This window comes from Siniperca chuatsi, linkage group LG4 (assembly GCF_020085105.1).
Source record: "Siniperca chuatsi isolate FFG_IHB_CAS linkage group LG4, ASM2008510v1, whole genome shotgun sequence".
Classification (NCBI taxonomy): domain Eukaryota; kingdom Metazoa; phylum Chordata; class Actinopteri; order Centrarchiformes; family Sinipercidae; genus Siniperca; species Siniperca chuatsi.
Genome location: NC_058045.1, coordinates 11,949,652 through 11,974,156, shown reverse-complemented (window position 1 = coordinate 11,974,156; position 24,505 = coordinate 11,949,652). Strand labels below are relative to the sequence as shown.

Sequence of the window (24,505 nt, the reverse complement as noted above, 5' to 3'; positions counted from 1 at the left end):
CCTCAGTTCTCACACCAACTGTAAAACAAACTCTGTGACATTAGCTGCATGCAGTGCATTCGAATATTTGGGTTGTTGCATAACTGTTGTTTCAGGGACCAGAATCCCCAGTATGGGCATGTGAATGACAGCGGACAGCGATGGAGTGGGTTGGCGTTCACAATGTCTTGGTCGAAAAAAGGACAGCTTCATTTGATCTGAGGTGAATGAGATTTTTGTCACCGTGCAAAATGGACATGATTTATTTAGCCTTCTCTTCCTCCTCTCAGATGCATTTTGTACCCATAGACATGCGTGTTGTTTATCAAACGACAAACCAACCTGGAAGCACAGTTTACCTGTCATCTGAGATGCAACCTGTGTGCAATCAGTGAAGTGTACTCAGCTCCTTTACGGCTGGATCACACAAATCACAGGAGGAGATGAAGTGTGGTGATTGCACATTCTGCTGATGTACTGAGGCTCCCCCGATTTGCGAGGGTCAGTTTAACATGGAAATTAACCCACCTCTCAAAAGCAAGTGCAGATTTGTGCATGGATATTAAAGAAATGTTGAGGTAGGGTAAAGAAGATTTATACAAATTGACTATGTATGTTCTACAGAAATCAGAGGGGTGTAGGAGAGCTGCACTAAAATATTTCAATAAAACAATCTAACCCCTTTTTGACCAAAAAAGCGCAGTAACAATAACTAATATCCAGAATAATAGTACAATAATAATAAATTAACACAGTATCTGACCTGTTAATAACATGAGAAAAAGAGGAAGGAGTTCAGCACTCATTAAAGCTGAACTTGATGTTTAATGAGCTAATACAGTGATGACACTATTTTGATGAAGACACTTACATTGCTATGGTTTGCATTGTTTCATAAATTGTCCTTCCATCCCATCTTTTTAAGTGATTAAGCCTACTTTTCATTCCTTAACAATTCTGCATAACAACGTCTGCATTAGAATACCATGAATAAAAGTTGGCATTAGACCTGGACAACGACAAAATCTTCTCAGTTGCCATTTAGCAGCAGTTGTGAATGTTTCTGAATTGTTTTATTTCATTTAATGAGTATTTCTAATTCGGCACCACTACATCCTCATGGACCTTTGATCCAAATTTCGATTTCTGATAGGTGATAGGGTAGGTAATTTAAGACAAAGTGTGACTTTTGACCTCTCCTTCCCTTGCAGAATATGCATGGAAGCAGTGAAATGTGTACGGTGATGCTACCATAGTAAATTAAACAGTACGTGCATGCAAATTGTGGTTGCATATTGAATAAAAAGGACAGAGCTAATATACATTAAAACTTCCATATACTAAAATGTATAATTTCCCAGTAGCAGCAATCTACATTACAGTACACAACCTACACAAAACAAAAAACATTTCAGTAAAAATCACTCAAACCAATAGGGAGACTTACAGTAATAAGCCTTCTGTTTCTCCTATCTATAACACTACACAACGTGATAGTAGGACTATGTGCCAGCAATGCAGTATGACATCATTTAAATGCTAGTTCATCAAATGTAGGCAGACAAGCACAGGGAGATTAAGGAGTATCAAGAAAAGACTCCACAGATGTGACAGTAATTAGTGCAAGAATATGTAAGTACAAGGCAGACATGAAATCACTGCATCACAATTACAAAAGGTCAAAGTTAAGATACCAACCCTGCTCTCAGTATCACAATGTCGATCTGTCTCCCTGCACCATACGACAAAATCAAACTGATGCAGCCTATCCTCATAAAAAGCTTGCAAGAGCTGTCTGCCAAACATTACTCTATTATACAACAGAGTCTGACAAAACGTGAAAAATGAACAACGCAATCTTGTATTAACTGAATAACAAATCATATGGGAGTTAATGCCTGAGATTGTAGCACAAGCAAATACAGTACAATAGGTAGAGGGTGAGGTGAATGGGGGAGTTTATGTACATAACAACACATATATAGACAAATGCAAACTAAACAGGCTTTATTAACTTAAATATTCAAAATGGATCATGCTGCAGTGGGCTGTGAGCAGAAGTATTAGACGAAGCTCTCACACCTCTGTCTCCCACGATCAGTATATTCTGCCTGGGGTGTCATGTCCTGTAAATCAGGCGACTCCAATCTCCGGTCTGCGCTGCCTCCCCAGCACTGAGCCTCTCTCTCATACTTCAGTAGCCGACTGCCTACTACCACTTGCATGCTGATTACAGTATCAAGAGCAGTGGAACGGAACATACACTGGCTTCTCTCCAAAGTGTGATACACCGAGGGACTCTATCAGCATTTTATATCCTCTGGCACGCTGTAAAGGAAGAAACCTGACACACAAAGGCAGAGATTCACTGTTCTGGCTCTTTAAGCAAACCAAACATTTAGCTAAGAACACCATAATCAGACATACAGTATCAGTTTAATCGTGAAGTGCAGTTCCTATTAGTTTCTCCTGCACAATGTCTTGTGTTATTATCTGTACTTACAGTAAGCTTAGTGGAGCAGTAGAAAAGGCAGCACTTACCAACATGGTAATCGATAACCATATCAAAGTGTCTGTAACAATAAAATCCTCCTTGATGGTGAATGAAACCATGTTGTTGCATGAGAGAAGGTTCAGGCAGAGGCCATGTTGTTGGCCCATTGTTTCCAGATCAGCAACTCTGCCCACAGTTGCCATGGCTGCTGCTGTGCCCACCTTTTCCTGGACATATAAGGCTGTACACCAGCAGTAGCCACATCCACTCTGCCCTCAGGTCCACGGCTGCGACTGCTTCCAGGGTCATCTGGATGTAGGGTACACTCTGGCAGTGATTTAAGGATTTCAGCTAAAGTCAGCTTTTAAATGTCAAGCAGACAAGGTCGTAGAGAGAGCTTTAACAATGTTAAGGGCTGCTTTATCTGTGTACACGACTATACAATCCCAGCTTCATCCAGCAGGCCTCTCAGCTATCCTGTCACAAGTACATGGAAATGTTCGGCAGAAAAAGAGATTGAGGGAGTTGACTTTGATTTACTATGATAGAGTGTGTCTGAAAAATGAAAATACCTTTATGTGAAAGTGTCACTTCAGCTTCGCTGCTTTGTTGAAGGTTCTGCTGAGAAACATAATGTAACATTTTGTGTGGAGAGCTGCACTGTGAGAAACTGTGATATTGGTGCATTGATCCCCACAGTATAGTGAAGAAGATGTGCGTGTAGGCAGACACAGAATGTACAGAGAAAGCACTTGAGCAAGAACCATTTCTCTACACTCAATTAACCAAACAGCTTTCTAGAGTGTGTTCCCTCCCAACATGATGAATGATTGGTCAACAGCTAGAGCAAACAATACAAGTTGAAAGAAAACTGTGCAAGGTCAAGGCAAACGAAAAACCCCATTATGCAGTTAACTTGGGAGTACATTCCAAGCGCAGTATCATTGTGCGACTCCTTGCAACTTTGTTTTTCTCTCAGTAAGGACTAAAAGCACTGGAGAATCAAATGTTTAAATTGGCTGGAGAAGGCGTATACAACAACTTTCCCTCAGACAAATACTGTACACTTCAGAAAGTTCTTCAAGCGGAGGTTGTGCGCTGGAGGCCTGCCGACAAATTGGAAGTCTTTTCTGAGGAATGTTTCAAAGACATACATCTTTTTAACAAGATAGTTTTACTGGTATATTCTACTGCTACAATCCCCAGGTGAGGAGAGGTGCTATATAAAATAAATGCATTATTAATGTTTTTACATGCTTATTTAGATAGGCATATCCTTTTGAGAAAAATTTCAGCTTTTTAAATTCAATAAAAAACATTAATAGTAACAGCAAAAACATGACTGTGATGCTCTCCAAAGTGGTGACCATCTTTTCCTTATAAGAAAGCCTTCTCAAATATTGTGAGGAGAAAACGTTCAAAGCAAACATATGTATATCCTGATTTTGCCGTAAGAGTAGAAGTGTAGACTACTCTGATATACTTGTCTTTCCAAAAGTAGTTGAGGGAAATGTCTTGTTGAATATTTACTTAATTCAACGTAAAATTCCTGGTTTCTGAATATACTCAGAAAAATACATGAATAAATTACATAATTACACAATTACACTAACAACAGCTCTTGTAATCAATTACTTTCCACCCCTGGAATCTGTTTAGGACATGTGAAACATACAATACAGTGATAACCAATGAAATCTTCAACACAGGGAGACATTAGATATATATTGTAGAAGTCTTCCGCGATCAAATTATTTCTTATACTAGTTTTCCAACCCTCTCACTGGATTTCCACCCCTAAATGTCCATGTGATTTCTAGAGACAAACATCTCTTGCTTAAATCAGCCTCATAAACATCTGATCAACTAACCACCCACGCACACTCAGCATGCATATCCTTAGCATATTGTGCAACAGGGTCAACTGACGAGAACCATGCTGAATACTTCAAATACTTTTTGCGCACAGTTCCAGCTCAAGCTGAGGGGATGGATGGGAAACACAGTGATACACCTCTGGACACATCTTGCAGCTGGACCTATACTGAGATAGAGGCGCCACATACAGAGTAGAGCATGTAAGGGATGCTGCCATGCTTAGTTAACGACTCACAGGCTCACTATTTCATGCTCCACATCTGCTGGTTACCATAGCAACCCTGGTTTTGGGCAATTCCCAGGTCAGGTGGCTTCTGTCAGCTCCAAAGGAAAAAAGGGCCTTTTCTAAGCAGTGCAGTTTGCAAAAGAAACCAATGAATGATAAAAGGCTCTGACTTTCATTAGTGGTTCTTAAGATGGTCACTGAAGTTTCTTCAATGGCTACACACAGTCAGTGTTTAAAGAAACAACTGTCACTGCTACAGATCAACTGAAGTATGTCTGAATCACTTTAACTGAACTTGCTCTGTAGTTTCTCATGAGGCTAGATTAAAAAAAAACTCAGCCCTAAGTATTCAAGGATTTCAGTAGATATTTTACAACAGAAAACACAAAATAAAACCAAGGCACAAACAGGAGGGGCATTATGCAAGGCTGACACTATTATTACTGCTGAATCACAGCTTTTGTGACTCAGCAAAATACAAGCTACAAAACTGAAATCAACAAAAGCGACAAAACAAAGAACTCTCCCATACACAGTCATGCTACATTTGTAAATACAGTCACGATTCTATGCAGTTTCACTGTGCTACTTTTGAACATTTGTGAAGACAAACATAAGATTCATCTGTTTTTGATCTGTGCTTCATTGTTCTGTGCAAAAACGCAGTGAATTGTGGAATTGCAGGATTTTCTATTTACTAAATGTGTTAGTGTGAACCACAATAAATGGATCAGAAACTTAGAAAAGAATGGCTGTATATCAGAAGGGCTTTACAATTACAAGCTGGTCATTATGACAGCATGGGTGCAGTTGAATACCCCAGTGTGGGTTTCATACAAACAGAAGCAGCGGGAGCTGATCATTAGGAGCAGGCGTCTGCAGGGCAGCGTCCCAGTAGCTCAGCCGGACCCTTTGTGAGAGGTTCTCCATCTCACTGGAGAAGTCCAGAGGAAACATACTGCAGGCCAAATGCTCCCCAGTTCCCCTCTTTTTAACCTGATTACTGTAATGAGCTTAGAGACTGTTGTATGCACAACATCTAATGTGGATGCAGACAAACACACTGCACTCACTCACTATACTCTGACTGGCAGCTGAATGCAAGGCGCACCATCAGGCTCAAACCTAGCATAGATAGATGGCTCATTGAGCATAGAAATCGTTAGGGTAATGGTTGAGAACAGGAAATTGCAATTTGGTCGAAGGTGAAGCAGATTTAAGGGGTAGCTCAGAGAAAAGTTGTCAAAATGCCAATGAAATGATGCCAGCCAAAAAAATAAATGTATGTGCCTAGGTGAGATTTATGCATAAAGAAGCCCACAGTTACTTATCACTTCTCTTTAAATAAATACTTTTGACCATCAGACCTTGATTTAAGCACTACACACCCCATAGCCAATTCAATTCATACTGTGCCTCCCGCAAACAGGCGAGAAATGCTTAAATCAAGGTGTGTCCACCTTTACTCACTATTATAAACAGATTCTGACTCTGTGTCTGCATACTAATAAATGTTAAGGATATATTATTGAATCATCAGAGTCATATAAACTGGAAAGCAATGATTTTGGCTGTGCAACGCTGTCCGTTGGTCCATGAATAGTTGGTTGGCATTTAAAGCAATCTGACAAACCTCAACAACAAAGACACCAAGATGTACCCAACCCCTCATGTTCTTAGGAGATAAGTGAACATCCACAGAGGAAAACGTTACTAGCACACATGGAGGATACAGATAAATGGTTTAAAAACACTGTGCATCTAGTATTTCCACATGGATGGAACTTTTTGTACATCACTGTCTGTAAAAAATACATTATCTTCCTTATCTGGTTAACACCAGCGCCAGGCATGGGGACACAGAGGTTTGACAAATTTGCTACATCCATGCACATCCTGCCAGGCTGTTGCACCTGTTAGAGAGTATCAAGAGGGTGCATGTTAGCTTGAGTAACTCTTCCAGACGCAATGTGTAAGGTTGTTGTAATATATCTGCATCTTGCTGCCAGGTATAGCTCTAAATTATGATTAATAGACTCAACATAGTTTATTCACAATTGCATATGTTGACTGAACACCAGTGTAGAAATACACAAATACACAGAAATACACAACTAGAATCTCTCTAGTTGCAGGCAACTAAATCTTATGATAGCCAGGTCACATCAGGGTGCACAGAACAGCACTAAAGGAACAGGAAAATAAAAACATTCCATGAACACTATGGTATGAAAATTTGGTAAAGTATGCAAAGTTTAGATGTATTAAGCGATGCAACTGGATAAATGGCTTATTCATGCATTTGCTGAAAACAACTGACGCTGAGAAATTCATCTTTTGCTTTAAAACTAGATTTTATATTTGAAAAAAAAAACATTGTGATTTCTTACAGACTAAATTGTTTCAAATTTCGAGTTTATTATTGCATTTGTATAATTAATGTCCAAGGAGCCTGTAGCCAATTTAATATTGATGCAGTAGTTCAGAGAAAACTGAATTGAAAGTGTACATATTTAATTGCAATGCTTCAGCAAAAACACATGAACATGCTATACCAAGAAAAGTGTTGGAGGTTCTCTACAATCACCTACATAACTTTCAGAATATTCTTGCTCACATTTTATGGCATATAGATTTTTCACCATAAGTACTAAGTAACCCTAGTAGCAAGGATTTTACCCAATTTGTTCAGATCAACAAATAAACAGCATCAACAACCCTCTGAGAACCTGGGCAAGCTGTTTAGTGACCAAACTATTCTTTACAGGGGCAGTTATTTTCTTCCCTACAATCTGACTGTAATTAAGTCTGTTACCCTGCCTGTCAAAGACAGACCATTTGGTGTAGGACAAGGCGAATGTAAAAACAGTTCTGTTCTCAAATCGACAGAAACTGAAAGCGTATGCTGTCCTTGAAGAAAGTACAATTTTATGGCTTACACTGTGCTGATCCATGGAACTGCAATAATTCAGACAAGAGCGCAGTCAGTCTTGGTATGGGCTATATTAAGATACATATAGTACTTCCTGAAGGGGTTATCAGAGGAAGATGGGGTTTGATTGATGCTAACAAGCAAAAAGAGAACTTGCTGAATCTACAAATCTCTCCTCAGTGTCTGTGTACGCTGCATCCCTTGAATTACACCACTCACTATGGTGATTGGTAAGGTTTATTCTCCTTTGTCCTCCAAATGAGGAACAGGATTTCCCAAAGTGGCACAAAACGCTATCCATTTAGGGTTTGTATGTAGGTGTGCCTAATGTATATACTGTAACACAAATTTGAGCCCGGAGCAAGCATGTGAAATCTCGAGGTTAGTGAAGTTGTGAGTGAGGTTAGTTAGTCCACTCAGTGATCGGTAAAGGACATATATCCTGAGGGAATGATTAGGATCCCTGGTGCACAGTGCAGACTCCACAAAGCAGTGATGTGTTGCAGAAAGAGACATTCTACCTCTGAGAACTCAACTACAGTGGGTAACAAAGAACCATTAATGGCTTATTTACAGTCAAATTACAGTGCATCATAATATCCACTTATACCACATTATCAAAATTGCATCTATATTGAATATATAACTGGCTTGCAACTCTAAGATCTGTAGTTATAATTCTTTCTGTTGGAGATAAACCTCACTGTAAGAACACAAAAATAAAACATCTACCTGCCACAGTTGTTATGCTAATCTCAGTTTCCTTTATCATGTCTTGTCCACAGGAGAAAAGGCTCATTTGTAAGACACTGCAGCTTTGCAGAATTACTTGAAGCCTCATGTCGTTAGTTAGCTTTCTCTGACAAATGCTATTCAGCCAAAGAAATTGAATTGTAGGAGAGACAGTCTTATCACTTCTGTCTGAGAACCAATTTTGAACCAATCTGACTATCGGGCTCTGTACATGCTATAGAGAAAATGTAGCATACAAAAGAAAAATAAATATATAAATATATATATAATTTGAAGGATGAAATTTACATTAAAGAGTATATACTTCGAAAGAATATGTTCTAGTCTGTTTTTAGTCATGAAAGGAGCATGGCTCTAGGGATGGCATTGCTCATCGGTCCGTCCACCATTTTGGTCCAGACTGAAATATCTCAACAACTATTGGATGGATTCATGGTTGTTCGTGTTTAGTGCTAATTAGCAAATGTTAGCATGCAAATACTCCAAGCTAAGATGGTGACCATGGTAATCGGCATACCTGTTAAACATCAGCATGTTAGCATTGTCAGTGTGAGAATGTTAACATGATGACATTAACATTTAGCTCAAAGCTCTGCTGTACCAAAGTAAAGCCTCACAGAGCCACTAGCTTGGCTATAGACTCTTAAGTCTTTTTACATACTTTGGGACAATACAGCATGAAATCCAGTATTTGACAAAATGCATTTTCTCCATTAACTCAGAACCCATACCTTTACAGAAAACGTCTGTCTCAGATGTTTTTGTACAGTTCAAACACCTCATTCAAAAGTCCAAATACTACAGATAACTGACTATGACATTGATGTTGAGGACAACAAAAGTCTCTTTCATAGCATACTCTCATCATCTGCTCCTGATTTCTAGCTATGGCAAGTTAATTGCTCACTCAGCTTAACAGATTTTCCCACCTCGCAAAACAGACTTTACACTTCATAATATCATTTCATACAGCATGACAACACAATGTATCAGCATAATGGTAAATTTAACATTTTCATGTGGCTGATTGTCACAGTCTGGACACCAGAGGTCATTCTCAGGGCTGCGTCTTGCTGATTGCAGTTAGTCATGAGTGACCCAGCTAGTGTGTATCTCAGCAATTTGCCATGGAGTGTCATGCTTTCTGAGATTCACTAATTACCTAAATGAATTCTGCCACCATAGCACACAACTCATTAATGCTGACACAGACTTCTAATTAGTTAAGTGGGGGCATTCAGCCAGCTAATAACTTGAATTCTTATTATTTCTGCTTTTTGAGTAACAATAATAACATTTCATTATCTACACTTAACACAACACCTACACAAATTGTTATCAACAGCCTATTCAGAATACATGTTATTTTCATTGACAGCTTTTGACAATTTACTATTAATTGAATAATGTAGCGATAGCACAGATCAGAACATGGCAATCATCTGCCACAGAGAGGGTGTGGGTTTGAATTCCAAGTAAAGACCACATCAGGTGAATACAAAGAACCAGGACATCAAACACAACAACAAAAGAAACACTCTACATACCCAGGACATCAAGGAGGTGATTATCTACCTGAGTTTAACATTAACTTCCGTATCCTACACATACTATTTATCCTCATATTAGTTAATGTCCTCATTAAAAAGCCTAACTGCTTGTCTCTTGATCAATTCTGAGGAACATCTGGACATTATCATTTCATGTACCTATGTTTGTACCCCCTTGGGCATTAATAAAGTTTGCATTTAATAGAATGAACTAGGCTCCAGGATGGATTTAACTGGCTCCTTTGTCCAAAATATGATTTTTACAAACTTTTATGCTCACTAAATGGCATAAATATGCTCAGGAGTGGCAGGAACAAAAAGAGAAACAGTGGGCAATAGGGCTGACAATCTGCTATCTGAAAATCGAACATGGGAAAGAATTTAATTTGCTCTGTAATGATCTGTCAGAATTCAAAATTCACAAGTGCAACAGACCATGCCTTGTATTCCAGCTGGGGGAAGTACACAGTCACTTGGATCTATTGCATGCACTATTTTAGGTTATTGTTGTTCTCTTCACTGACACAAAATGGAGGACATTACCAAACGAGAAGTAAGCATTTTGGATTCTCAACCATTGAAAATCACAATAAAAGGTAACGCACTTTGTAAAATGCAATTGCCTTACAGTAAAATTATTAATTATTAAATGGTGGGGTATACGATTCTAATCCAATACACGTCTTTTTGTCAAATTCAGCAAATATCTCCTCACGGTTTGGTAGCTGTCCGTTCTGTGTGTGTGCGCTGAAAAAAACTCTGTGCTTCTCTGCTATGCTGTTGTTGCGATGTTAGCTATAGTAGCAGGAGAGTTGTGAGTATCGCTGTCTGGAGATGGTGTGCTGGCTCTGGGAAAACCGTCTTGTCCTCTCTGGCTGTTAGCATCCCAGCAGCAACTGTAGCGACAGTTTGCTAACCCACAACCTAGCTAAAGCTAGTTACATTACTTGCTGTGTCGTTATTCGCTCTATATCATGGTATTGGATTTCTCCAGAATCGCATACCTCACCTCTAAGACAACAAATGAGTCAACTGTTAGCTTGTAACTACACAAGTAAACACAGTACAATTCCCAAATTGAGCAGCACATAATTGCAAGACAGAAATAATGGCGTCTCACACTGTGATTACTCACAGACGATGGCATTTGCTAGCAGCGGAGTGTAGAGTTTTCAAATACCCCAACTGTTTTCAGTGCCTTATCACAGAAATACACTTAAGGCATTTCAAAGCATCTGCTCCAAACTTGATTGGATGAATGAATCAGAACTGTGGTGTTGATCCTTCAAATGTTCTGCCAGCAGTGTGCCACAGAAATGTGGGACGAGGCATATCAAATGATGCACTTCAAAAATTATATCCAGGGAGTTTGGTTCTCAACACTTTAACATTACAGTACATTGAGGGAAAATACAAGGTGAAGAAGTTATTTCAACTGATTAAGCCACAAAACAGATAACGTATATTTGTGAGATTGTGCATTGCAATATTTCTTGCAGACAATACAATGTATTGATAGTCGACAATACAGAGTCGTTCTAAAATTAGAACTCTATGGAAATCACATTGAAAACTGCTGTTGCTACTGCTGATATTTCAGCCCTTACGAGATAAGGAACTACCAACAAAATGCTTTTTTTAATAGTTAAGAATAATGTAAAAAAAAAAAAAAAAAAAATTTGTTTGAAATCACAAAACCATTCATTAACAGCATTCTGTCTAGCCTTGTTTTGTCATTCTTCCACTGATAGGAAAGACAGGCAGACGGACTGTGGGCACTGGGTGAACATGAAGGCAGGCAAGCATGCAGCAGGCAATGAATTGTGCCCTCCTCGGTTCTATAATAACTGGACAAGCCATCCATTTCATCTTTGCCTCTCCCCAGATCTCTGACAGGGGTAGTATCATCCGATTCACTGGCAGAGATGTGTGGGAGAGAAAAGAACCTGCCAACCTCCACATCCAGCTTGGGTTAACAAGACAAAAAGTTACGCTCCAAAGATCTGTAGGAAAAGAGAGGGAGCCCATGGTACTGACATCTCTGCTGATCTCTCTTTAACTTCTGCATCTAATTGTGAGGCTGAGCACACAGCTATGGCACTCCAGTTGGATACAGATTCTTTAATGTCTCCTTTTATATGATATTGTCATGTAATCTCCATCTAGCTACCCAGGGAGCAGCCAGAGAGGCAGGAAATGAAATCAATGCTGTGTCTCTGCACTGGTTGTTACTTCATTAGCATGGGCAATACGGATGTAGCAGTAAATCTGATTTATGAAAGGGCGACGACGAAAGCAACAGAGACAGATGGAGGGATTCATATAAGCTGATGACACCCAGTGTCCTACGTTTCACCTCAGCTTAACCAGTATTTGACAGAGGGCAAAGAAAGGGGAACAATTTCATCAATCGATCAACAATCAAAGTCATGCTGTATGAAATACTATTAGAGTCTGATTCTCTGCTGATTTTCATTACCTGAATATCATGATTAAAAGTGAAGCAATTAAAAGATCAATTTACTGCAAACAGAAAAGGTAGGTAAAGTATGACACCCAGTGATAATCATGAGGTATGCATTACACAAAAATCAATTACAATTTCAGTGCATTAATTTCCCCTGCACTCAGTGTGTTAATTTCTTATGTGTTATTTTTCCTCTCTATACATGATACATCAGTTTCATAATACTGGCTATAAATTGCACTGTGGATGTTGGTAACGATGCTTTTCATCAGCCAGTGCATTTAAATAAACTGGGTTTAATTGGGTTCAATGTGAATCTTCACTACATCCTTTGTCATAATTTGTGAGCTTAGGATTTCTGGCAGGTTTGACATTTACCGTTGTTGGGCTTTAGCGCACACCCCTCCTTCACCACAGAGCAGAGAAAGATCCATTATGCTAATTATCTGCCAGCAATATTTCAGTTTATAATATTCTCAAAATGTAAAATAAAATATATACAAACTCAGAATCCAAATAAAACCATTTTACCTAACTCCACCTACATAATTAAGTCTATCAAACATGTGGAGTGAGGTCACATGCAGTATATTGTTATACTTCATCAAATTTAAACATTGTGCTTTGGAGAAAAGTCATCAGTCAACCTTCTAAATTGAACTCTTCTTTCATTAGCAAGCAATGCAACTTTGTGGGGTACATCTGGGCACCAGCTGTGGTGGCACCACAGCCTCAAGAGGTCAATAGGTTAAGAGCCTTCTGGAGTGATGACATCTAATCCTATGGTAGCTATGGAGATGTTATGGAAAAGACATACTCTGTACAGCTGGCTGCTCATAGGAGAACCACTGATACAACCACCCTTCCCCATTTCTAAAAAACAGAGATTCCAAATGATTAGCTGTGCACTCCCATGGGACTGAGAAGCTAAGGAGGGGGGTGTGTAATTCAATTAGTCCCACAGTTCTGCACCAAAGGGAGGCAGACAGATCCATCTCATTGAGACATCCAGGATGTGCAAGCCTGGTGTATGCACAGAAGATATTGGCAGCACATCATTAGTGCTGTTGGTTTGAATTAAAGATAGTCTCACTCACTAAAGGACTGCTGGGAATAAATAAACCCTGGAAACTCTGTACTAGCAACACCAAGCAGTTCCTCCTAAAATACCTTTAGCAATCCTTATCTAAAGAGTGGCTGAATGAGGAGGGTTTGCAGGCTGAAGCTAACAGAGAGCAGAGGGAACCGCCTTACATGACATGCCAGCCACATTCTGAGCAATGCCTCTGAGCTTGTGCCATGTGTCGAGGATGCTGTCTCCCACCGAAGTTGCATACAGATCGCCCTTTCAGAGCACAGCCTCCTCCACTGTCTCTTTGTCCCTCCTCCCAGTGGGGAATTTATAAAGCTTCACAGTGCCTCGCTCCATGAGATTCCTGTAATTTATGACAGTCTTTTCCCAGGCACAGAGAAATCAAATCAAACTGTAAATATAGTGCATGTTTCTCAGTATGAGCTCTTCACATACGTAGACCATAGATCACAAATAAATGCCAGAGATCCTGACAGTCATTAAATAACAGCATCAATAATCACACATGTGGAAGCACTACATTTGATTTTGGATTATGAAAAGGGCAGAAAGCATGGATAATGAATGAGACACAGCAAAAACAAATCTGAGGAAATGAGGAATTACCAGAGGCACCAAGCTGCACATCAGCCACTTCATAATGTTTTTAAAGGGAGGATCGCCAGTCGTAGTCATTAGTGCTAGAGTGACCCTTGACCTCAGACTGGCACACACACCTGGCTATGTTACATGACTCCATCCCAGCCAGACTGGAGTGAGGGGGTGTCATCTTGTGGGTATAGCCTCGCAGGGGTAGCATGTCCACTGCGGGTGGGCAGCTACCCTCCATTGGCTAAAGGTCCATCAATCTCCTGTCTGAGGAAACTGAAGACTCGACGGAGAGAGAAGCAAACAGCTGCCATATAGTGGACTGAACAGATGGCAATGGTGGCAAGAAATTAACACTGTATCATTTTAAAATTATACACAACATCTCCATTTGAGTGAGGAACATATATATGTCCACAACTTCAACACTTTTCTAATATTAGATCTCAAAAAATACACTTCTCAGACTGTGCCCTATATTGTTGATTGCTGTTTGTCTGATTTTTTTTTTGCATTATATATTCTTTTAGAAATAGATTTGGAACAGCACACTGCATGCACCCCTAGCAATTTGTTCACATCCATCAGTATGAGAAAATGTTTTGATGTTTTCTGGATGAGTTAGTAAGTGAATACTGCTTATTGTACAAGAGCCTTCTAGTAATAACAGTGGCGAGTGTGCAATAGCTCATGCATTATCATTCCAATTAAGTGATGCAGGTTTGTAATGAATGTTGCACAGTGCATATATGAAAGAATGTTACAGCATTTCTTGTCCTAAAACATGTAAAACATTTGTCATGCTTTAATATATTCCTTATATTGTATTCACAGAATTAACAGATGATCAAGAGAGAATTTGTATTTGCACTGTGTTTGCACATGTGACCGAAGGAGGGATAAAATGTTCTGATCTATGTGTGCTAGGCCTGGAAGTCATCCTCAAATGTCATGGAATTAGGTACTATGTGACTGCACAGTGTCCTCGGTAATCCAAACTAACAGAATCCTCTTCACCTGTATCAACTGCATTGACAGAAATATGACAAGTGCTTCAGTATTTCATGGGAATATTAACAAATCTATTGAGGTTCCAGCAGCAATTCAGCTGCTGCAGTTGGACTGAAAATGTTCAACTTCTTTCCTGAAGAAAATGGTAAAAACGTGCTCACATTATACTTGGTACCAAATTTAATAGTTCAAACTTCTTGATTAACCTTTAATATGCATAAAATATCCCTTTTCCACTGGGACCAGAATATTCCATATATATTTAACATCAACTATATTGGTAGCACACAAGGCTGCTTCTTTCACCACAGAACTGTCTGTCCATACAGCAAAGCTCATTAAGGGTTTGGAATCAAAGCTACTAAGCCATTACTTTGTCCAAGTAGCCACTGCTTTATCCAATTAATATTGCATATAGTTATTAGCAGTCAAGATATTATGCTTTCACAAAATGAAAAGGAGCTATTCTTACAGCTTGAGTGCTGGGGAAGCTGTCTGTGACAACATGCAAGCACATGCATAGAGTAGACATATAATGGTTGCCCTATTTAGGGAATTTTCAACATAATGTCTCATATTACGTAAAGCACTGTCCATTAATGTTGTGCTGTGTTGGAAAGGCAGGGCATCATCGAAACAATGACCACTTGTTTTGACGGCTCACTGACTTTGACAACATGATTCAGAGCTGTGGATTAAATTCAACAATGCTTCTATAAATAACATGATTATTCTAATGAATAACTATTTTACCGAACTGCACATGTTCACAAGCAGGTTGAACCAGTGCCACAACAGAATAGCCACAGGGAAGACATTAGAGAGCATAACAGAAGGGAAACAATCAAATAGATAATGTACACATGATATGACATTTTTGTTGACTGTGCCAACAAGCCTAGAGTCGCTTTCTTTCCTCCCCTGTAGAGGTCAGAAGATGTGATACCATACAGGAGATGAAGGAATGCTAGTTTTTCCTCATTTCTGTTCTGTAAATGCTATAGTCTACTGTCCTTTTAGTGTAATCATACTCAAACTCACACAAGATCCAGGAGGTGTTCCCGAGAAACAAAAGGTTCAATCCCGCTTCTCAGCATGTTTAACTAATCCAGCATTAGATGTTATGCAATGTCACGAACAGACCAAGATGTATGGTTATAATGATAGAGACATGAGGGATAATGTTAGAATCTGCTTTAGGAGGATGTTGATATCTCCCTCACTTCAGTGGCTCCTGACACAGTTACAGGAAATTGAACACAAACTCAAGTCACCTCATCGGTTCTGGTTTGCCAGACAATGCATGTTCTGAAGAAAGTCGACATTTATATTCAGCTCTCGTTCAGCTCTAAGAACAACAGCATACCAACAAACAAGGTTACAGTAGGAAACATCAGGATTTTGTATAATTAATGCCTGACTTGAATTAAAATTTCCTTTGCTAATGATTTTGTGCCATCAGGCCAGGTGACCTTATTCCCACAGCGACCAATAAGAATTAATGTTGCACTTGACCCAGAGGATCAGCACAACAACTAAGGTTGGATCAACACATTTACGAGGACAGATGAATTTAACAGTTATATAATTAACAAATGTTAGAAGATGTACTTGAGCTATAGTTCACTATGGAAGCCCTGCAAAATGATTCCAAGTGTTTCCAGTGCTTTATGCTGCATCTTAGTAGAGCTTCACCCTGAAATAGTCAAGTAATTGGTCTCTAGGGCTGATTATCGTTTGAATTTTTTTTTATGACTAACTCTGATGGCATATCTGAGTTTGGTACTGATACCAAAACAATAATTTTTTAGATACCTTACTTTAAGAAATATAGCCTAAATATTTTTTCTAGAAAAAAACGCTTTTCACTTTACGAAAGAAGCCAAACTTCTCATATGTTCTCTCTAATACACCAGCAGCCTTAATAATTAGTCTAAATAAAATAATCTGAATCTGGCAAAATTCTGATTTGAATCAGAAATGATCTGAACAAATTAGAAGTAAACAAAATAACAAAATCTGACCCGACATTCATTGCCAGTGTTCAGTAATTGACAGCGTTTGATACTCAATATGCATCCGTATTGGTCACTATGGTCTTGGTTGACAAAGACATCAGCTTTTTATTTTCTTTTTAAAGCAGCATTCATTTTAAATTATTTTTTATTTTTTTGGCTACCTGGGGTCAGCAGAACAAGCCGAAAACACAACATTTACATATTATCATCTTCTAAAGTTGTTACAGCTAACCTGATAGCAAACAATTGCCTTTTTACACATCTAGGGGACACAGAGAACATTAGCATTAATAATTTTGTTGTTTTGTATTTCTGGCCACCTGGCGAATGTGAGTCAGATTTCTCTTTTATCCCTGTTTTTGTCTCCACCAACTCCTATATATTGTATATGTGAATAAATGTGGCTAAATGCTCTGCGGTGTTCACTCTGTCTGCCATTTGGTGCTGGGCAGGTAGTGTACAGTGGTTTTTTAGAGCTTTATCATTGAAAACAATTAGAAATCGCTTGGGTTCAGCATTACGAGCGACCCCTTTCACATCCACATACTCATTTAATCTGTTTTTAATATACAAATATTTATTAGCGCAGATTTAAGGAGAATAAGCAAATAAGTTAAAAATGGTCACTGTAAAAGAAAAAGGTTTATGAAGAGCACCAATACAAGTCATGCCACGGACTCCTAAGTCAACTTTATCATTCCATCTCCAAAGACAGAGCAACGAATGTAATCCTAGATATTGCCTTCCACTAAGGGTAACCAGAGAGTCCCTCTGACCTTAACACAAGGTCACTGCACTGCTGATGAGCTGAATCTACAAGGCTAAAGTAACACAATCACTTATACAGTACAGCTTCCAGCTGCTAAATGCACTCTTGCCAGGCCAATATGAAATAATTTCGACAAGAGTGTGTCAGAGTAACACACAGTTCTTCTTTGAGACTCAAGGTGCTGACACTAAATAGCTCTGAGCAGAGAGAGAGAGAGAGAGAGAGAGAGAGAGAGAGAGAGAGAGAGAGTTCTTGCTCGGTCAGCAGCCTTCGCAGCCTGCAGAGGATCAGAGCAGAGGATATCAGTAATTTCAGTGCTGCTCTTCAGACAGGAGAGTCCTTTCCCCTGGGCAGTCACGAAAACAGCCTGACAGCTGCTGTACACACAAAGGACCTGACGGCCCTCAATTAACCTTGATGTGAAACTACTGCCTTGTCAATTCTTCCTAAAACAAGATCAACGGTGCCATTATCATTTTGTTTACTTTATCTGTCTGTTATGCCATCTTGCCTCTGTCCCAGTGCAACTAGCCTTTGCTCCCATTGTCCGAAAACTGTGTAAGCCTCTCAACCTCTGGACATCTCCCATCACAAGCAATTTACAGAATGGGATTACTTCAAATGCTGCTTTTTGATTTTTGTCAGTAACTGAAACAATTGTGTCGCAGGTGTAGACGAAACAAAAAAACACAGTTCACCATCTCATCAAGTGATTCATGTCTTCATTGTACTGTGGTGCAGGACCCCTACCACTCAGCTGTATTTGGCTGTCATGTATTATTGATGCAGATCAATGACAAGTGGCTGGATCACTAGGATCTCTGCCCCACTGTCATTGACCTCTGGCTCCTGTGACGCTCCTGGGAGACCCCATCCCAGTGAAAAACACTCCCAGCATGCTGATGAAAGGGGCAAAAAGATCACAACCTTTGAGATTGCGCCTCTAATGTGCTTTTTTTGTGATACTTGCCACAAAAAAGTCCCAAAAGCAGAGCAACAATTAATAACATAACATACTCTACCTAAGCTCTAATGTACTGTCTGACTAATTACATTTCTTAGATTACACATCATAATACAGCCATTCAGAAGACACTGTGAATGCCCAAGAACACTTAGTTCTCAATCTTCTTTTGAGTATAATTTTAAATACACCTCTAAACAAAGAGATAGTTTCTGGCAGTTAGATGCCCAAAGCACTAATATCTACATTTAATAAAGTAAAAAGAAGTTGGGCATGTTACAACGAGGTGACTATTCACTGGGCACTAGCAGCCATTATAACTGAACAAAGACTACCAGGTAATAAACTGTGTTCTATGGATTCTGTGACCATTAAAACCCAAAGCAGCAGTTTGCACTACAAAAACAGAAAGGAGAAGGTTGACTTCAACAGAATAATGTACATTAGCTCCTTGTGTACTTAAATGCAGAGCAATGCCAAATGAATTCTTAATTGGATTCACTGGAATGTGTTATGGAGAGATACAGACATGTCAGAGACAAAATAGCATTAGTTCAGCCACTCTCCCTTTTCAGAGTAGGTAGGCAAGGTATCACATGATCTTTAGCACTGATGATCAGTTTGTCTCAGACAGAGTGGGTCATGTTCCTGATCATTCCATTGCGCTTCTGTAACACCAAAAGAGAGATGTTTTACTTTAAACTGGACAGACTCTGTGTGTATCTGCAGCAGTAACACCTTTCCTAGCAAAATCAAGTAGTGTTAATTGGTGTACAATTTACTGAGACTTCACCAGTACAACTGAATGCTAATAAAGCCATTCACGCAATTTGCACAAGAGGAAACTACTTAAAATTTCAGCACAGATGCTAAAGCTTTTGTCTGATGCTCACTTACTGCTAAATTAAACTTCAATAAAATAGCCCTATCTCAAAAGACACACACACACACACAAGAGATTAGGTGAAAGAATATTAATTGAATCAACCACAATTGTACCTACATTTACTAACATTCACATCTAAAAGCAGCCAGGCAGCCAAAGGTAAGTAGACAGCTATTTACTTAAGCTGACAGCTGGTGGTCAAGGAACCCTCACATCTTTTCTTTTATGACACTAACCCAATTTGGGACCATGTACTGTGTGCATGACAGTGAAGTCAGACCTGTCGTCTGCTACTTCAAACTGGCATCTCATTTGACCCACTTCATTTGACCCACTGATGAGAAGTGCCACAGGCAGTGCTGCCACTGCCTCTGACCTGAAGCATACCACTCTGGCATCTACTGACCTACTTCTTGAGTGTGCTTAAGCATCACTAACACAGCCACGTCCATTTAGACCACATGTACAGTAAATACTTGATTAAGTACTGTATCAGCCCCCACTGCCAGCTTTGTGAGGACTGTGAATAAATAAATACATAAATCAAATAAATATACTTCACCTATTGTTTTTTTTTCCTATTACACTTAATTATAATAAATGACGTGATGTCCTGCATACATGATGTCTGCTCAGCTGATCTGATCCTAAAGGGAAAGAAAAAATTACAATTAACTGCTTTCTACCTTTAGTCAAAAAACAAAACCAACACATTAATATTGTTATTAACAATTCTGCAAGTTAAAAACAGTGAAATAAAAGTGTAGTACATTAAACGGCACACTTGATACATTCATATAGTGGACAACAATTACTAATCAAGCATGCCGTCAATTTAATTTGATGCCACTACAATCTTTAATTACAAGTTAGATCAACCTTGCTTTGAATCTGAAAGCACATTGGGAATGTGGTCAAGTGGTTGCTAATGAAAAAATGGCCCATCTGCATTATAGCTCTCACATATCAACTGCCTGCCACATTCATCTGTTTACAGAAAATTATGAATTCAGAATTATGTACCAGTGGAGGAGTGAGAATGGCAACTGGCTTATACATCTACCTCTTGTTTTATAGAAAACAGGATCTGTAGGCGAGCCAGGCCCTATGAGACTGAGATCACAGAGGCAGCAGCGAGAAAATACATAGGAGAGATCTATTTCACTGGTAAACACGAAACACAAAGGCTGGGTCACAGCGACAGCATGGGGTGTGTTTTTGTTTCCACCTCCTACACACTCGTGCATTAAATATGGTTCAACAATCACACTCTCCAATGACTCTCAAAACCCTTACTTCCCAACCTCCAACTGAACATTTCCTGGGGAATTCCGACCAGGAATGTATTCTTGATGACGGAGCAACTGCAACAGCTGAGAGGAAAATCACTTTCTAATGAACAGGACAGAAATACAGTCGAGGCTTTGTCTGTAACAATTGCCTGTTATCAACACTTTGAGGATCACAATACTAACTTGGGAATGCATGACCTTGTTATTGTTATTTATGACACAGGGGTCATATGACTGGGTTGCAGAATTTGAATGAACACTGACTAAAAGCACTTAATTTCAAGACCATGTTTGAGACTTGTGATTCCCAGTAAATTAGGTGCAGAGCTGAAAGTGTGAACTAAAGTTGTTGTAGCAGAGATAACCTTAATAGCTTCCCATAATACAGAACCACTGTGGTAATGGCCTTTTCAATAGCTAGCAATGAGTGGAAAAAAGGCACCATTTAAATAGTGCTTGGTTTTAATTACCACTGCAAAGGAAAATTGCAGTATTTAATATTTCAAAATCTTGGGCAGCAGGAAATGTAGAATGTTGAAGATATCTACGAATTTGTGCTACTTCTTATGGTTTAATTTTAAAACTTTTCTGATTTCTTTTGGCATATGCTTACAAACTGGCAAACATTGTTTAAATAACCTTGGGTCTTGTGAATAGCATCTAGTGTTTTGTTTGATAGAACAGTAAGCCTTTATCAGTTGCCGCTGGCAGATGCATGCTGCATATGAGCTTGTGACATTGGTGGTGCTGTGATCTAATTATATCAGTGTACTGGGTTGTGAGAAAGTGTACTGTACAATACTCTATGCAGATGCTCAGACTGGGAAGGTCTCCACTTCTGTATTAAACATGGGCAAGCAAAGGGCTCATATTGTGAACCAATAGGTGTAGTGTATCACTACTGAGGTTTACATAGCTTCAGTATTTCCACAAAATGAGATATCTGACTGCACAATGCTATTTGCTCTTACTACTGCAAACACTGGGTCCATCATAGACACAAAAACAAACACATATATGCAAACGCAATGAGCAAATCTGTTATGGCTAGTCTAAACATAAATACATTAATCCTACAGACAATCCAGCTCAATTCCATTATAAGGAAAGGGTATTTACAATTCATAAAGCCTTTCCAGCACTATGTAATCTGGAGATTATTCTATATTGGCACATTTTGCCAATCTGCCATTCAACAAATCTTTTTTCTAGACACTATAAGGGATGCATGTGATCATATTACTTTACCCTCTTTGAAAATATGTTGACATACATTACAGATACAAATATAACTAAAAATCCCAACAATGTGTAAATCATCATCTTTATCATTATCAGCAGTAGATCATTGATAAGGTACTGAAAACATAAATATGAACATGTTAGCAATGAGGTCATTTGTCAATATTTCTGATAACAGAAACATTTCATGGTTTTAGTATTTCTCTGAGACTTCTACTCCATCACACATGAAGTAGACAGCAAAGCAAAACCGGTAATGCATGACACCTCCAACTTTCAACATCCAACCTATTTAATTTTGAGACACTGTATTGAGATAATGCACACTATATGGACTGTACACTTTTCAGAAAGACAGAACACATCAAACCAGGATGCAGCCACCTAGCATCTTGGCACTTTTTACACATTAAGGTAAGACAGAGAGAGCCTATGAAGAAATGATACAAATTCATTGAGGTACAAGGTACAAGGTATATTTAAGCAACATGCAATAATGCTGAGGAGCCCATATACCATTTCCTACAGTGTGGTTGGTGGATGCTTTTATCCTACACTAACTGGTGCCGTACAGTACCACCCGGGAGTACATTTATAGTATGAGTACTCCCAGTTGGAATCAAGCCCCTGGCACCCTCAGTGGTGCCTTACTGTATAAAGAACATCCAGAATCACAGCTGTCTGCATCATGCTGATACAGCTTGACTTTTATAGTTACATCACTCATATAAAACATGTCTTCAATATCAGTTTGAAACCCCTCCTCCATAGAAAATGCTCAGCTGCTCTATACTGTAGAAGGGTGGGGTATTTTCAGACAGTTGGTCATAGCAGCCAAGAGCTTCTTCAGTAAATGAATATGTCAAAAGAGGCTGACGTGTAGCTAATGTGGTTTGGCCTGGTGAGTCAGCCCAACACTCATACATTTGTTCCGCAAAGTAATGCACTGAATGTAAAACCAAGCATGGAAAGATATATAGGGCTTTACTGTGTGCCCCCTTCACCCCACAGTCACTGTGTTGGAGTAACATTAAATGCCCTGTACCTGTGTGAAACAACCACATGTCGCAGCTCATAAAAAATATCTTCACAAGTGCAGCACACACACATCTGTATGAGGCAGCAGGGCAGCCTAGCAGTTAAGGAGACATGTCCTTCAATGCACATCCTCCCTGCTGGTGTCTTGGAGAAAGTAACAGAACTATAGCCAGGTGAGCATGCACTCTGACCTCTGCAAGCAGGCAGGTGTCAAGTTAAAAAGAAGGAATTTTCCTACTGGGATCCATGAAATAGCAGATTTTTATCACTGGGGCAAAGGATTAATGGGCTGGCAAGCTTCAGCAGTCTCAACAAACTTGACCAAACTGACCATTATAGACCACCCCTGCCTTTTCTGCCCATATCTTTGTCAGCCTACTGTAAAACATTAGTGGTTACATCGCTGCATGCGCACCACTGTCTCACATCGTCAATGAAGCTTTGATGTTGAGCCGATCCAGATAACATTCAGGTCAAGTCCAAGTTACTGTACAGCATATTTCTTTGCAGAGCAGCGAGGATGCTGGAGCTGGGCAGCATTAGTTGCCTATTTAGCCTACTTCTAAGCACGAAATTCGGCAAACCCAAATATTTAACATACAGCAACAACGCCAAACAAGTAGGTCAATCAAATATTCATCTTATCTGTCAATGTCAAAAGCAGTTAGTCACATTTTAAGCGAAGCAATCGACTTGACAAGCTTATAATAACGCACCAGGTGAAGCAAATCGACTGATGTTGAATCCAGAAGAAGAGCAAGGATATGGTGAAGTGGAACACATCACACTAACCATGTGAAAAGGTCGTCTGCAGGCTGTTAATATGAAATGTTTTCAGCGCTTCTGCTGAGCCAACATCGAGCGGTCCACCTCCCTGTAGTGAGATCTTTTTGGGAGGAACGGCACCTTGAACAATAGCGCCAGGGTTTACAACACACAGGCAAACAGCTTATCAAAAATGAAGGCGAAATCCTACCTGATGTCTGTCACTCGTTAATGCATGCGACACACACCGCAAGCGGGTCAGCTCAGCCTGCCTGCCTGCCTCCTCCACGGCATCAAGCCCCTCCTCGTTTAACGTACAGTGGAGAGAGATTGGGGGGGGGGGAGAAAAACGACCGCATATCTATGCGCCGAAAAAAGGAAGCGGCGTCACACTCACCCATGGTTTCTGATAAACCATGGGTAGATGTAGCCAGATCAAGATGGATTTTAAGGCTCAATAGTAGGCTATTGATTCAGATGAGCAACCCTGTGCGATAAAATAGACCTGAAAATGCACGCATAAAGATGAACGCACGAAATATTTGAATGATCGCTCTTAT

At 39.5% G+C, this 24,505-nt stretch overlaps 1 protein-coding gene across 7 annotated transcripts in view; it reads right to left on the bottom strand.

Moving 5' to 3' along the window:
* The window catches only part of tln2b (talin 2b), an 82,479-nt gene extending 58,181 nt beyond the window's left edge, over positions 1 to 24,298 (bottom strand). For 4 of the 7 annotated variants that reach the window (XM_044193719.1, XM_044193723.1, XM_044193724.1 and 1 more), the window contains exon 1: positions 24,157 to 24,298. The gene's annotated coding sequence lies outside the window, so the exon portion shown is untranslated. Of the gene's footprint in view, positions 1 to 2,520; positions 2,741 to 23,896; positions 24,087 to 24,156 lie in introns of those variants that run through there. The other 3 variants (XM_044193721.1, XM_044193720.1, XM_044193722.1) reach the window with 3 other exon arrangements.
* Positions 24,299 to 24,505: the final 207 nt, after the last annotated feature.